The sequence below is a fragment of the Pteronotus mesoamericanus genome, unplaced genomic scaffold (assembly GCF_021234165.1).
Source record: "Pteronotus mesoamericanus isolate MK-2021 breed Mesoamerican mustached bat unplaced genomic scaffold, CSHL_Meso_final contig_55, whole genome shotgun sequence".
Taxonomy (NCBI): Eukaryota; Metazoa; Chordata; class Mammalia; order Chiroptera; family Mormoopidae; genus Pteronotus; species Pteronotus mesoamericanus.
Genome location: NW_026555198.1, coordinates 5567128 through 5584175, shown reverse-complemented (window position 1 = coordinate 5584175; position 17048 = coordinate 5567128). Strand labels below are relative to the sequence as shown.

At 36.5% G+C, this 17048-nt stretch overlaps 1 pseudogene; it reads right to left on the bottom strand.

The window, feature by feature from the left end:
- Positions 1 to 15949: 15949 nt before the first annotated feature.
- On the bottom strand, positions 15950 to 16420 carry LOC129075457 (60S ribosomal protein L23a-like; annotated as a pseudogene).
- Positions 16421 to 17048: the final 628 nt, after the last annotated feature.

Below are 17048 nucleotides of genomic sequence, written 5' to 3'. Positions count from 1 at the left end.
AGATAAGCCTAGCTCTTAATAGCACATTAATACATATTTCTCCATTCTCTCATGAAAAAGTGCATCTCTATTACATATGATTTCAGACATTACATAGTTATGCAATTATAGTAAAAAATGGTATAGATTCATCAGGAGATTTTACCACAAAATAAATTTTGAAGTATATACATTAATACCTCAATTAAATAGGAGTCAGCTCCCCAACAACCTCAACTATCGAGAAAACAAACGAGCAAACAAACCAAACCTCTTCACAAATCAATGATCATAAAAAATAATTTAGTGATGAAAGCAATTTCTTAACAAAAGGTTCATGTTATTAGTTGCAGCATATTGACTGTTAGGAAATAAGAAAAGTGAAAGTACATGGGAGTAGAATAAAAGACAAAAAATAAAGAAAAAATAGAGACATGTTTTACTATGTATAATTAGGGAAATATCCCTTTATATACATCTTTGTGCAAATCTCTATTTCCTAAGAATAGAATTGTGTTTTTTTAATAAGTGTACATATAAATTTAAATAGTTTGATACATATTGTAGGATTGTACCAACCCACGACAACTGTGTGGTCCTCCACAGCAAAAGTTGTGGAGAGTTCTGCAGTTGCTACGAGAGCTGCTGGAATCCTCAATAGTTCTTCTGGATCCAGTGTCAAATGCATCTGGGTAGCAAGGGCCAAGGAAGGTGGTGGTAGGGCTGAGGCCAATTGCACATGATGGTGAGAGCTTATGGCGGGGTTGGGACTGGCTGTCCCCCTGTGCATGTAGCAGTGAGGAACGGGGCCTTCAATGTGGGTCAGGATTGGCTACATGTGCATGCACTCAGCTGTGGTACTGGTCTTCAAATGTGTGCTCAGCAGCAGGAGCTGATGGCCACATGGGGTCTGCAACAAGCAGCAGACTGTCATATGCATGAAGGCAAAGGTCTGAGGTGAACGCTAGTTTGGCAGTGACCATGTTGGATCCCAGGACTTAGGTACCCACAAGCAGCATTGGCTGGAGAAACTCCAGTGCATGAGGAAGTAAAGGGGATGGCAGCCAGGTAACTGGAGTCCATAAAGGCAAAAATTACAGTGCCATAGACAGTGAAAACTGTGGGGCATCTGCAGCAGTTTTGATGAATGTTGAGTTCCTTAACTGTGAAAGAATCTGGGGTCTGCTGCAGAGCAGATGACAAACACTGCAGAATCTTCGGCAGTGAAATTTGCAGGGAGTGTGCAGTAGCTGTGAGGGTTGTTAAGTCCTTCAGTGGTGAAGGATGTTGGGGTCCTCTGCAAAGAAGGCCAATGGGGACCACGGAGGCATCTGCTGCATGGCTGGTCCTGAGAACCCCCACCCTTTTTTGTTGTTAGTTATCTGCAGCTGTCTCAGCTATGTCACTCTACCTAACAATCTGTGTGTGGTGAAACTCAGATAGGTTCCTTCTGTCTGTGCCTAGGAAGACTGAGGAAGTTGGTCACTCCCTCTGATCTCCTTTCTCCAGTGAGAAGAACTTGCAGGCTGAGCAGACCCCCTTGGCATTGACCTGTGCTGATCACAAGCATGAAATGATACAGATAGAAGGAAACGTTCTTCCCATCCTTTATGTATGGTTATTATTGGGGTTTTCCACCATCTTTTTGCAGCTTCTTAACTGGACTCCAGAGCTGTTTGACAGCTATTTTGGTTCATGAATAGCTGCCAAATTTTTTCCTGGTGGGATTAAGGCTGAAGTCACCTACTCTGCCATCTTGTTGATATAACTCTTGTCCTTCAATTTTCTTTTATATTATTATTCTTCTCCACTAAAGAGAGAATTACTTATAACCCTTGCATTAAATCTCATTTCTTTGTTCTCCATGTATATGATACAGCTATCTCTTTTTAATTGCCATTTCTTTGTACTTTTTTTCATAATATTTAGGAAAAGTTACTCTTTTATTTTGCTGTCATAGGTTTTATTATTTGGCTTTATCCTTCCCTCCTTGAGCTTTTGAAGGACATTTGGCTGTCACTGGAAAGAGAAAAGTTTTCCCAGTAACTAAGACTTCTAATAAGCTCATCCTTTAGAAAGTTTTGGCATTTGTGGAGTAAAATAGGAAAGGCTCCAAGCAAATAGACCCAGTAATATTCCTAATACAATTATAGTTACCTTTTCTTGAAAATATATCCACTGGTGATTGAATAAATGTTTCCATTAACACTCTGAATCAAATTATTTTTTTGCTTATGGAGGGGAGCATTTTATAGTTAATATAATTCTTATATGTGTCTATGCTTTAACAACAAAACATTCATTTCAAATGCTCAAAACAATTGCCTTTGGATATTGCATAGAAAACAGTATTTCTCAAAGTGAGGGTTCTACAGCATGCATCAGAATACCATTTGTGCTTATTAAACATACATATTCCTTAGTCCCACTCTATGTCTACTTATTCAGATTTTCTGGGAGAGACATTCAGGAATTTACATTTTAAACAGCTTTGAAGTTGATTTCAATGCACAAGGGACATTCCAACTATCTGCCTAGATCTCTACTCCTATAGTATCTTCTTCAGCACAGCTAGAATTATTTGATCTCATATCTATGCTTGGTCCTATCTCTGACTCTGGGACTGATCTTGTTATTAGTGCTGGGGAATTTAAAGAGCCCTTACTCCATCCATATTCAGGTAACAAAGTATCAAGACATCTTGCTCTGACCTTGAGTGATTACTTAAGCAGCTCCTGGTAAAAGCTTCATTCCCTGGCTCATGAAAACTTTGCTTGCTAATACAGCAAAACATAAAATCTCTGATTTAAAATCAATCAGCTTTGGGGGGACAAAGGTAAAACAAAATTAGGGGATTTAATTATGCATTTGGTATTTGTACAAAACAAAATCAGAAAAGCAAGAGGATGTAATATAGCAAGAGGTTCACAGGGAGGAGACAATGACACACAATCAGAATATCAGACTAAGCTGCTCCTAACAAGCTACCAGTGCTCTGGAAGACCAGAGAAATGGAGACCTCAATTATGGTAACATCACTTCTTACTTAGTAACCAAAGTAGAAGTTAACTAATGAAGAAATGGAGAGAGAATACTTATATTATGATTCCTGTTCTCTAGTGACACAATCACCCAGGAAACTGAAAGTAGGGTCCACAGACCAACAGCATGGGCATCACTGGCAGGAGGCTTGTTAGAAATGCGGAATCTCATGCCTCACTGCAGAACTGAATCAGAATTTAAATTTTAGCAAGATCTCCAGGGGATTTGCATGTTCATTAAATTTGAAGAGCAGACCTCTATAAAACTGCCCATGCTAGAAAAGCCAGGATTTCCAAAATGTATTCAATAGTTTGTTAGAAGGTCTTTAAGGTAAAGGGCTAAAGTTTAAGAACTTTACTAGCCATCCAGAAGTCTCTCCACCTGGACTGTGAGACAAACTAGTAAGGTGGCAATGACTGTGAGTCTCACTGCAGACTTGTACTGAAGTTTTGAAAAAGCAACCAAATGGGCTCAAGGCCAGGCTCTGTCATTTATTGGCTGTATGACATTTGGAACCTCAAATGTCATACAGCCAATAAGATTTTACAGAATGTAAAATGAGATAACATATGTGTTAGTGCATTATAAATTCTTATATATATTTTTTTATTTCATGGATGCTTCCCCAAACAATTTTCCTGATCTAAACTCCTTACTCAAGCTCAAATCCTAAATTTACAGTGCAATGGTAAACTTAATGGGAGTCAATTTATAGGGTATGGGAAAGAAAACCAATCAGGTTGTCAAGCAAAGGGAGGAATTGTGAACCAATTCAGATTAACATACTGGAATCAGAAAGGACTGAAGGAAAGAGGATAGAAACAGAAGTTCTTATTTCCATTAAAGTCTAAACAAAAGTTGTTAAATAAAATTAAGAACAGAAAAACTAATTACATTCAAAAGATGCATGGAGTTTGTCATCATAGTACTGAATAAATAACAATATACAGTAAATTGAATGTACAGATACCTATATGGGAGAGTACCACTCTTATATCTGATAGATTTCAACAGTATTGAATCAAAGATGCAAATCATTAAATATGCAATTGAAAAGTAACAAATGTATTACTACACTTAATGAAATATCTCTTTATAAACTTGCTTAATCATAAACCTGGATAACAGGTTAATCTGTGTTCTCGATGTTGTCTGAGCATAAAACTCACCTGCAGAGATTTGAAAACTACAGAAGCATTTATCATTTCAATGAAGAAAAATAGGCACAGGAGTGTAGGATCCAAAAGTGAGCGCGCACGCGCACGAGAGAGAGAGAGAGAGAGAGAGAGAGACTGACTTTCTTGACTAGAGGTGTCAAATAGACCATTATTTGAATACTTAAAAAGGAAATGCAAAGATCTAGTTTTTTTGTAGATGAAAAGAGAATTTTAAACAACCTACATGCAAGCAGAAGTGGGTAAGAAGTCTAAGTTGACTCGTAATTTCCCACTGTAACATACTGAATATGGTAGCAAGCAATTTAAAAAGCTGTACCAGACATTCTTGGCATCTAGAGGATATACTAGAATTGAAAACAAGTACAGTGAATTCCAGGCAACAGGGTAAAATATGCAATTAACTAAATAAAAATGAGAAATGATAAACTACAGAATGTTAACTCTACAAATATTCATTTATTTAAAATGTGACTACATGGGTATTTAAATTTTTCCAAAATATTCAAAAATTTCTCTCATGCTATAGTATGATTTCAAATATTGGCACCAGAAACTTTCATCATTTTCATTAACAATAAAAACTGAATTCATACCAAGGTTGTGAGTTAATGTCCTGTCTCTCTAGAAGCTCTCACTTCTTTTGAAACAACAGAACTTTCAAGGACAAGAATTTTCTGGAGAGGAGCAAGATTGATACATGTGGTCAGTGGTCAGCTGGTTAAAGAGAATTTTTTAAAGTTACATTTATGTGCCTGTTATAATGCATTCTCAGGAATTAGGAATCCTATTGCTACCTTTTACTATCTGTGTGAATGTGGGCAAGTTACTTGACTTCTCTGAGCATTAATTTTCTCAACTAAAACAAATGGGAAAGGTGTTAGAAAGAAATAAAATAATCTGTCAGTACACTAGGTAAACAAGTGTAGAGAGGGGAAAACTACCTCTACATTCTGCTACAACAAATGGTAAATAGAGATTAAGTGTTACAATTTCATGTTTAATACAAACTACACTTGAACATGCACAGAATTTTTTTCTTCAAAAGAAACAGTAAGTTCACACAAGAAATCATGTAACTAAAGCCCTCTACCTATATCTTCTACTACAAAAATCTATGTTTTAAAAATTTTATTTATTTATTTTTAGAGAGAAGGGAAGGGAGGGAGAAAGAGAAGGAGAGAAACATCAATGTGTTTTTGCCTCTCATGAGCCCCCTACTGGGGACCTGGCCTACAACCCAGACATGTGTCCTGACTGGGAACTGAACCAGTGACCCCTTTGCTTTGCAGGCCTGCACTCAGTCAACTGAGCCACACCAGCCAGGGTGCTATATTCTAGATTGGATGTTTCACTGTGCTACTGTCTTCCCAAGATCATATAGTTCCACAGTGACTTTAGAAACAGAACTGAAAGCAGTATCCTGTTAAATGATACTATGCCTATCAAAAACTGTTTTGTTGCTAATCTCTATAACTGTCCTCTCCCATTTTTGTGTGAATATGTTGTTTTGTATTGTTGATATGGTTTAATAACACTTATATTTATGTGTTTACATAACACAATGTCATTTCAGGGAATGTATATATCTGTGCATACACACATTTTCAGGTAACTCAATAAATCCTTCAGAGTGAATTGGACCAGATAGCCATGCACATTAATACAACATATTCTATGTCTGAAAATAAGGTCTGAATTACATTTAGTTTGGCAAGAAAGTATTTTAATGTAAGTAGTTTGGATAATCTTTCCTTTGCTCAAAGAGGTCAGAAGGATGGAAAGCTTCTATCTCCCCTCTATCTTATTATACTTATCTTGTAACTCAGAGCTTGCAAGTCAAATCTGGTATTAATGCCTCCCATCCTCTACCCTAAAGCAATATGCTTCCTGGAACAAATTAATCCAGGCAACATTATAATACTTGCTGATTCTTGGGGTAATGTGTTAGAGTTGTTGTTGTTTTGTTTTGTTTTTTCTAGTCTTTTTAAATTTTACTATTGTTCTATTAGAGTTGTCCCAATTTTTTGCACCCTTTGTTCTCCACCACCCTGCCCACCCCCACTCTCGCAGTCAATCCCCACCCTGTTGTCCATGTCCATGAGTCATGTACATGTTCGGTGAGTAGACCCTTCCCCCTTTTTCCCCTTCTCCCCCTCTACCCTCCCTTCTGGTCACCATCAGTCTGTTCCTTGTTTCCATGCCTTTGGTTCTCTTTTGCTTGCTTCTTTGTTTTGTTGATTAGATTCCACCTATAGGTAAGAGCATATGGGATTTACCTTTAACCCCCTGGCTTATTTCACTTAGCATATATTCTACAGTTCCATCCATGTTGTCACAACAGGTAAGAGTTCTTTCCTTCTTTCTTCCTTTCTTTCTTTTCTTTTCTTTTCTTTTCTTTTCTTTTCTTTCTTTCTTTCTTTTTCTTTCTTTCCTTCCTTCCTTCCTTCCTTCCTTCCTTCCTTAAATGCAGATTGATTTTATTTGTTTATTTTTTAAAATGTCAAGATCCATTATAAAATATCGAAAAATGTAAATCCATTATAAAGTCTCAGCGATCATGACAGCTGCACAGAAATAATCTAGTAGATCAATGGAATAAAATGAGCATTGTAGAAACAAATTATATATCTTTCTAACAATGCAATATATGATTAAATTGATACTTCAAATCAATGGGGAAAATAAAGCTTATTCAACATATAAGATGCATGGATCACTATTACTAGAAATAGAACAAATATAAAACCTTATTTCACACATTATACAAAAAAATATTCAGGTGAGTTAAAAATTAATATGTAAAATCTAAGGAGTTTTAGGTGAAAATACAAAATAATATTTGTCTTACCCTGAAGTAACATATTCAAACCCAGAAGCTATAAGTAAAATATTGACAATATGACTATATTAAACATTTAAGACTATACAGTAATATTCATGTAAAAAAAGTTAAAGGACAAGTAATAGAATAGGAAAGAATTTGCAACACATATAAAAAAGGGTAAATAGTTTTCTTTTTTCTTTTTGAAAAAATTCTAAAAACATCTAATCTAAAACTGAATAAAGAATACCAAAAAGTCATTTAAAGCTTTTTAAAAAAATAATATAAATAGGCAAGATATATACAAAAACAGATTTAGGTTCAACAAATAATAAAGGAACAGTTAAGATAACCCATCATTGTCACAATCAGATTAATAAGTATTAAAAATATTGGTAATATCAACTATTGGTGACTGTGAAAGGAACTGGATATTCATAGACTCTTTTTCTTCATCTTCTTAAAGAAGCCCCTTTAGCATATTTTGCAGTGCTGGTTTGGTGGAGGTGTAGCCTTTTAGTCATCTTTTGTCTGAGAAGTTCCTCATTTTGCCTTCCACTTTAATTAAGAGCCTTGCAGGGTAGAGCAGTCTTGGTTGCAGGCCTCTGCTTTTCAATTCTTGGAATATTTCTTGCCATTCCCTTCTGGCTAGTAGTGTTTCTGTTGAGAAGTCAGATGCTAGCTGTATTGGGGTTCCTTTATATGTTACTACCTCTTTCTGCCTTGTTTCCTTTAGGATTCTCTGTTTGTCTTTGATATTTGCCATTTTAATGATGATGTGTGTTGGAGTGGGCCTCATTGGGTTCCTCTTAAATGGGACCCTCTGTGCTTCCTGGACTTGTGTGACTTTTTCTCTCCTCCAGTTGGGGAAGTTTTCCATCATTACTTTTTCCAACAGGTTCTCTATCCCTTTCTCCACTTCTTCTCCTTCTGGTATCCCTAATATATGGATATTATTACATTTCAGGTTGTCCTGCATTTCCCTCAATGCCTCTTCATTTTTTTTTGAGTCGTTTTTTATTTTCTTGCTCTTTCTGGGGGCGTTTTTTCTACCTATCCCCCAGCTCTCTGATTTGATCCTCTGCTTCATCTAGCCTGCTTTTGATTCCTTCTACTGTGTTCTTTAATTCAGAAACGATATTCGTCATTTCCTCTTGCCTCTTATTGATAGTTTCTATGTCGTTTTTCATGCTAATATAGTTTTCAGTAAGTTCCTCATAGTTTCCCTCTAGTTTTTGGTAATTCTCTCTGAGCTCACTGAGCTCATTGAGCTTCCTTAGAACCGTTGTTTGGAACTCAATATCTGATAGTTTACTTGCCTCTATTTCACTTAGTTCTCTTTCTGGGGATTCCTCCTTTCTGTTCAACTGGGAGGGTGTTTCTTTGTCTCCCCATTGTTTGTGAGCCTCTTCTGTTTTGCTTCTGCTTCTTAAATAGATCTCTCTTGATATCCTGACTTTGTGGTGGGTAGTTGTATGGTAGGAGACCGCTGTTTTGGGTTTTTTTTTTTCTTTTTCTTTCTGGATTTGTCTCTGATGATGTCAGTTGTTGACCCTGTCTGACCTTAGGCAGTGTGTTCGAGACTTCCAGGAATCTACTGTCTGTGGCTGTCTCTTTCAGCTGTTAATCTAGTCACTCTGCTCTCAGAAATCAGGCTTAGAGACACCACAGGACAGGGTAGAGTCCCTCTTGGGGTGGGTTATTGAGTCCTCTCATGCTGCTGCCGCTCAGGGGGGGTAGTCTACCTGAGATAGATGGCTGCTGCCGTATGGGGTGGAGTCAGCACAAGGATCCCACCAGCTATTCTCTCCCCAAAGCTTCTCTCTTCAGTCTCTCCTCAAGTGTCTATAGACCACTCTGCACCACCTTTAGCCAGGAATCTACTATCTGTGGCTGCCACTGTGTACTTAACCGGAAGGTTTTAGCACTACTGAGCCCAGGCCGAGTCTCCTGGGGGTGGGGTTATTGGGTCTTCTCACGCTGTTGCCACTCAAGGGAGTGGTCTGCCTTAGTCAGCTGCCTGCTGCCTTATGGGGGATGAGTCAGCACCGGGATCCCGCAGGCTCCTCTCTCAGTTCTCTCCTCAAAGCCTCCTTCCCCAGACTCTCCTCAGGCATCTCCAGCCTACTCTGGCCCCATCCCTGCAGGATCCCAGGGTAAGTGGCTGCAATAAAAAATTTATGCATTGGCCCTTTAAATAGAGTCTTTGGGTCTCTAGCTGCCTGTCTTTGATAGAGAGCAACCCTGCCTCTTTTCATAGCTGGCCATTATCTGTGCACATTTTGGGCTCTCATACTGTAGGCTGGAGATCCCCACAAATGGTTGAGACCTCACTCATCTCAAGGGATCCAATTGGCCGTTTCAATATCCTTCTGGTGCTTTCACCCTTGGGCGCCCCATCTGCCTTCTCGAGTCTCTACCACACTCCTTACCAGTTAGGTTGTGTTAAAGCTGAATCTTCCATCTGCGTGAGGTTAAAATGCTTTTCTCTCGCTATTGTTCAATTGTTTGTTCCATATGATTTCTCCACAATTTAGTTGTAATTCCAGGTTGGTCCTGGGAGGAGATCAATGTGACTTCCACTCACTCTTCTTCCATCTTGATTCTCTCTGTACCATAGTTTTTTGATCCACATTCGTTGATTGACACTCAGGCGGTTTCCAGCCCTTGGATATTGTAAATAATGCTGCTATGAACATAGGGGTGCATAAGTTCTTTTAAATTGGTGTTTCAGGATTCTTGGGGTATAATCCCAGCAGTGGAATCACTAGATCAAAAGGTAGTTCCATTTTTAGTTTTTAAGACAATTCCATACTGTTTTCCACAGTGGCTGCACCAGTCTGCATTCCCACCAATAGCGCAATAGGGCTCCCTTTTCTCCACATCCTTGCCAGCACTTGTTGTTTGCTGATTTGTTAATGTTGATCAGCCATTCTGAGTGATGTGAGCTGGTATCTCATTGTGGTTATGTTGGTGGTCTAGTTTCTTCCTTTCTTTTTTTTTTTTTTTTGTTTGCATGTCCAGATCTCCCAAAACCATTTATTGAAGAGGCTATTTTTACTCCATTTTATTCTCCTGCCCCCTTTGTCAAGTATTAGTTGACCATAGAGACCTGGGTTTATTTCTGGCCTCTTTATTCTGTTCCATTCATTTATGTGTCTGTTTTTATGCCAGTACTAGACTGTTTTTATTACAGTGGCCTTGTAATATGGTTTGATATCAGGTATTGTGATTCCTCGTACTTTGTTCTTTCTCAAGACTGCTGAGGCTATTCTCCCATTTTTAAATTGGATTGTTTGTTTTCGTGGTGTTGAGCCACATGAGTTCTTTAAATATTCTGGAGATCAAACCTTTATCTGAAGTATCATTGGCAAATACATTTTCCCCTACAGCTGGTTCTTGTTTCATTTTGATTATATTCTCTTTATCCAAGCAGATGCTTTTTAGTTTGATGAAAGCTAATTTGTTTATTCTTCCCTTTATTTCCCTTGCCCTAGAAAATACGTTGGTGAAAATATTGCTGCATAGGATATCTGAAATTTTCCTGCCTATGTTCTCCTCTAGGACTTTTATGGTGCCCTCGCTTACATTTAAGTCTTTTATCTACCCTGAGTTTATTCTGCTGTATGGTGTAAGTTGGTGGTCTAGTTTCATTTTTTTTTTACATGTATCTGACCAGATTCCCAACACCATTTATTGAAGAGGCTGACCTGAAGAGATACCTCTCCAAGGAGGCCATACAGATGGCCTATAGAACTATGAAAAGATGCTCAACATCACTAACCATCAGAGAAATGCAAATTAAAATCACAGTGAGATATAAGCTCTCAGAATGTTTTAGAGTTATTTAGCAACTTCAAAATAACAAAGATTGAAATCTTTGGTGGCCACCGTCTTTCAATGAAGTATTTTTAGACATTAGACATTCCTCAAAAAATAACTAAAGAATTTCATCTACAATTGACATTTAAGGAAAATTTGTTTCTTAATGGTTTTATAATGATGTTTTATGTTTTGAAGATGAAGATCTTGACATAAGTATTTTTTCATAATTATCTATTCATCCAGACAACTGACATTGCCTTTGATGAGCAATTACTCTGCATATTAGTATACGTCTATACTAGCATACCTGCATAAGACATCCAGAATGGCACCATTAACACAAATGGAAGTAACATCAGCAATGCAAATTTATGGAAATATTTGAAATTATGATGAATTTATACAAAGCAATCCTAATGTGATTCATATGCAGGTAAGTTTCAAATAAAATATTAGGAACTCTCTTCCCACCCTAATATTCAAGATGGACAGTGATGTATTTTAATACATAATTTTATGGCACATGATTATTTCATACTCATCAGACGTGGTTACAGTATTTATCATATCAGCCAAATGGACAGAGATGATGCAAATTGTAGGCATCAAAGGAGAGGTCACTTGGACTCACTTTCTGAATGGCTGAAAATTAGGAATATAATTTTAGTGAACATTTTATTGTCATATTTAGTAATCACTAGTGTTAGCTACCTCTTCCACAAAAGAAATGGATCTTTATAAAGTGACTTGAGGACAGGAATTCAGGGTTCTTGGTTGATAACATGTCAAAGAGTATTATTTGAAGTGTGGGTATCTCCATAAATTTGTACTAAGATGACTCCAGTTTCCACCCATGATATTAAGGAGTTTCCTGGTGGCAGGAAGTAAAGTTTGTATAGTACACTATAACACTTGTTAGAAGATTGAGAATGAGTTGCAATAGCATAAAAATCTAATCAGGTAGTAGATTTACCCATATCCAAAGGAGACTGTGTGCATGAGGTAGCTTAGATGCTTGCTAATGTATGAGGATGGGTGGGAGATGAAGGTGGGAGAATTAGGTTGCTAATTCTGAGTCATTCAAGTGCCTGTCTGTGGCTTATTGTTGACAATATTAATAAAAAGTAATGTAAAATATACAGTAAAAATTTTCATAAACTGTTATGCTGACATATTTGGTAGACATTACATATGATCACCAGTTTTTTATATCTTCCATATGGTGACTGATTTTGTCTACTTCTATCAATTACTGAGAGGTGTAAATCTCCAATTATAATTATGCCTATGTGTCAATGTGTGTAGTTCTACCAATTTTTGGTTTATAAAGTCTGATGTTCTGTTGCTAGGTATTTACATATTTAGAACTTCTTATTTCTTTATAAATTATCCATATTATTGTTATGAAGTATTTCTCTTCATCTCTGACTTGAAGTTTAATTTGCCTGATATTTTTTCCTTTTTATTGAATTTATTGGGGTGACATTGGTTAATGATATTATATAGGTTTCAGGTGTCCAATTATCTCCAGCTTTCTTACTCTTACTGTATAAATAATATATATCTTCTTTCCTTTTACTTTCAACCTATTTGTGTATGTAAAATGTCTTGTGATTCTTGTAAACAGTTTCTAGCTGAGTTTTGATTCTTTTTATCCAATCTGACAACCTCTGTATTCTAACTGAAGTGTTTGATCTATTTATATTTAATGAAATTTTTGAAATGTGTGACATTAAATACGATTATATTATGTGTTTTTGCTTGTCTCTTCCCTCTTTTTTTCTGTTTCTCCATTGCTTCTTTCTTCTCATTTTTTTATTGAATTTTGGTTAAATTCAATATTTTTAATTTTCCATTTCATTTTCTATAATTGCTTCTCAGATAACATTTCTTTCATTATTATTGTGTTAGGGCTAAATATATGTTATCTTAACATATATAAAACTGGTCAATACTGTAACTTTGTACTTCACGTTCTTCACCCATCCCTTTAAACATTTTCTACTTCATACTTCTCATTTTTTGTTTAATAACAAATATTTCATACTTCTCCTTTTCAAACTTTCCACTTTGCACCATCAAGTTCTCATAGAGCACTCCTACACAGACTTTGGAGGCCCCCTTGCACACCGTGCTCCTCTCCCAACCTGCCCTGCAAAATCTAGTAACTTCAGCTGCCCCAAACTCTGATCTCTGTATCCTCAGCTGAGCAGAACTCTCATGCTTTCTTATACTCCGGCTCACTTCACTGTATTTATTTATTTATTTAAGCTTTTTGTTTATTTGTTTATTATTTTCATTGTTGGCATTAATACAGATGTCCACATTCCCCCTCACCTTTGTCTGCTCCACCTGTCCCTCACCTCCCCTTCCCACTGATCATTACCACACTGATCTCTGTCTATGTGTTATGTATGTGTGTTCTTTGGCTAATCCTTCACGTTGTTTTCATCCAATACCCACTTTGCCTCTCCCCCCTGACCGGTGTCAATTTTTTCCATGTATCCAAGTCTCCATATCTATTTTTTTCATTAGTTTCTTTTGTTCATTAGAGTTCACATATAAGTGAGGTTATATGGTATTTGTTTTTCTCTTACTGGCTTATTTCACTTAACACAATAATCTCCAGGTTGATTCTTCTTTTTTACAATCACATAGTATTCCATTGTGTAAATGTACCACAACTTTTTTATCCATTCATCTACTGATGAGCATTTGGGCTATTTCCAGGTCTTGGTTATTGTAAAATGCTGCAATAAACATAAGGGTGCATATATTCTTTTAAATTAGTGTTTCGGTTTCCTATGGAAATATTCTTAGAATTGGAATTGCTGGGTCATAAGGCAGTTCCACTTTTAATTTTTGAGGAAATTCCATACTGTTTTCCACCATGTCTGCACCAATCTGAATTTCCACCAGCAGTGCATGAGGGTTCCCTTTAATCCAAATCCTTGCCAATACTTGTTGTTCATACATTTTTAAAAATTTTTTAAGATGTTATTTATTTATTTTTAGAGATGGGAAGGGAGGGAGAGAGACGGGGAGAGAAACATCAATGTATGTTTGCCTCTTGTGCATCCCCTAGTGGGGACCTGGCCTGCAGCCCAGGCATGTGCTCTGACTGGGAATTGAACCAGCAACCCTTTGGTTCGCATGCTGGCACTCAGTCCACTGAGCTACACCAGCCAGGGCTGTTGTTGATTTATTGATGATAGTCATTCTGAGAGATGTGATATCTCATTGAGGTTTTACTTTGCATTTCTCTGGTTGTTAGTGACATTGAGCATCTTTTCGTGTATATGAGTCATCTGTATGTCCTCTTTGCAGAAGTGTATATTCAGGTTCTTTTCCTATTTCTTAATTGGCCATTTGTCTTCTTGGTGTTGAGTTGTTTCAGTTCTTCATAAATTTTGGATACTAATCCCCTATCATATATATTATAGGCTAATATGTTCTCCCATTCAGTGGATTGTCTTTTCATTTGGTTGATGGCTTCCTTTGCTGTGCAAAATCACTTTAGTTTTATGTAGTTCCATTTGTTTATTTTTTTCTTTTGTTTTCCTTGCCTGAAGAGATATATCAGAAAAAAAAATATTGCTTCAAGAAATGTCCAAGATTTTACCCTTTCTGTTTTCTTCTAGGATTTTAATGGTTTTGAGTCCCATATTTAAGTCTTTAATCCATTTTGAGCTTATCCTTGAGTAAGGTATTAGAAGGTGGTCTACTTTAATTTTTTATACCTATCTGTCCAATTTCCCCAACATCAATTTTGAGTAGATTATATTGACCATATTGTAGGTTCTTACCTTCTTTGTCAAATATTAATTGACCATAAAGGCATGGATTTATTTTTGGAATCAATAGTCTATTCCACTGATCTATATGCCTCTTTTTATGCCAGTAACAATGCTGTTTTGATTACAATGATCTTGTATTATAGTTTGATACCAGGTAATATGATTCTTCCAACTTTGTTATTCTTTCTCAATATTACTGTGGCTCTTCAAGGTCTTTTGTTGTTACATATCAATTTTTAGAATATTTGTTCTAGTTCTGTGAAATATGCCATTGGAGTCTTGATAGAAATTGCATTGAAGCTATAGATTGCTTGGGTAGTATGGACATTATATTGTAATAATGTTAATTCTTCCTATGCATGAACCCAGTATATGCTTCCACTTATTTATATTTTCAATTTCTTTCCTCAGTGTTGTCTTATTTTCTGAGCCCAGGTATTCCTTGTTTAATTTTATTCCAAGGTATTTTATTTTTTGATACAACCGGAAATTAAATTGTTTTCTTAGTTTACTTTTCTTTTTATTTAGTTTTTTTTACTTTAATAGTTTATTTTTATTGCATTTTCCCATTACCATCTATCCCCTTTATACCCTCTTCTAACTCCATTCAACCCTCTCCTCACCCCACAATCATCACACAGTTGTCCATGTCCATGAGTGCTTTTTCTTTCTTGCTCAATCCTTCCAACCTCTGAATGCCCTCCACCAGAGCTGTCATCCTGCCCTCTATCCATGAATCTGTCTCTATTTTATTTGTTAGTTCAGTTTGTTCGTTAGATTCCACATATGAGTGAAATCATATGGTATTGGTCTTTCTCTTACTGGCATATTTCACTTAACATAATGTCTTTAGGTTCTTTCATGCTGTTGCAAAGGGTAAGTTTTTCTTTTTTATGACCAAGTACTATTCCATTATCTACATGTACCATAGCTGTTTTATCCACTCATCTACTGATAGACACTTGGGCTGTTTCCAAATTTTGCTATGCTATTGTATAAAACACTGCAATGAACAAAGGGGTGCACATATTCTTTTGAATTAGTGTTTTATGTTTCTTTGGATATATTCCCAGAAGTGGAATCACTGAGTCAAAAGGCAGTTCCATTTTTAATTTTTTAGGTAACTCCATACCGATTTCCACAGTTGCCGCACCAGTCTGCATTCCCAACAACAACACAAAAGGTTCCTTTTTCTCCACATCTTCCTCAGCACTTGTTTGTTAATTCATTTATTATTTATGTGTTTGTTTATTTATTTATTTTTAGTGTAAAATTTTTATATTTAGAATTAGCCAGCTCGACTCAGTTTAGATCATCCCAACATTTTTGGCAGCATCCAAAGCATCATAGTCTGGAGCCAGTCGAACATATGCCTTTTCCCAATCAGGCCTGATCAGGTGTTGACCTTGGCCACATTAACATCATACAGCTCCTTCAGAGTCTGTTTGATCTGGTGCTTGTTGGCCTTGACATCCACAATGAACACAAGTGTATTATTGTCTTCTATCTTCTTCATGGCTGACTCCATAGTCAGGGGGAACTTGATGATGGCATAGTCAAGCTTGTTTCTCCTGGGAGCGCTCTTCTGAGGATATTTAGCCTGCCTTTGAAGCCGTAGTGTCTTAGGCTTCCAAAAGAAGGGAGACATGCAGATCTTCTCTTTTTTTGTGGCTGTGGACGTATTTTAGCACTACTTTCTTCACTTTTGAAGGCATTGCCTTGGCTTCGGCTTTGGGAGGGGCAAGGGCTTCCTTCTTAGCTTTCGGTGCCATCTTCATGAAAAGTGTTAATTTATTGATGATAGTAATTTTGACAGGTGGGAGGTGACATCTCATTGTGGTTTTAATTTACACTTCTCTGATGATTAGTGATGTTGAGCATCTTTGCATACATCTATTGACATATTCTGTATATTCTCTTTGGAGATGTATATGTTGAGGTCCTTTGCCTATTTTAAATTGATTGTTTTACTTTTGGTGTTCCATTTTTAAAGTACTTTATAAATTTTGAATATTAACACCTTATCAGATGTATCAGCAAATATGCTCTCCCACTCAGCCTGTTGTCTTTTTATTTTGTTGAGTTTTTTTGCTGTGCAAAACCCTTTTAGTTTGAGGTGGTCCAATTTTTTTTTTCTATTATTCTTCTTGCCTCAGGAGATATTTCAGAAAAAAAGATATTGCTACAAGCAACATAGTCTCCCTTTCTGATAGTTCATTATTGATGTATAAAAATGCAACTGATTTCTGGGTATTTATTTTGCATCTTGCTACTTTACTGAGTTTATTCATCAGTTCTAGTCATTTTTTGGTGAAATTATTAGGGACCTCTATATACAGTATCATGTCATCTGCAAATAATGACAGTTTCATTCCTTTCTTTACAATTTAGATGCCTTTTATTTCT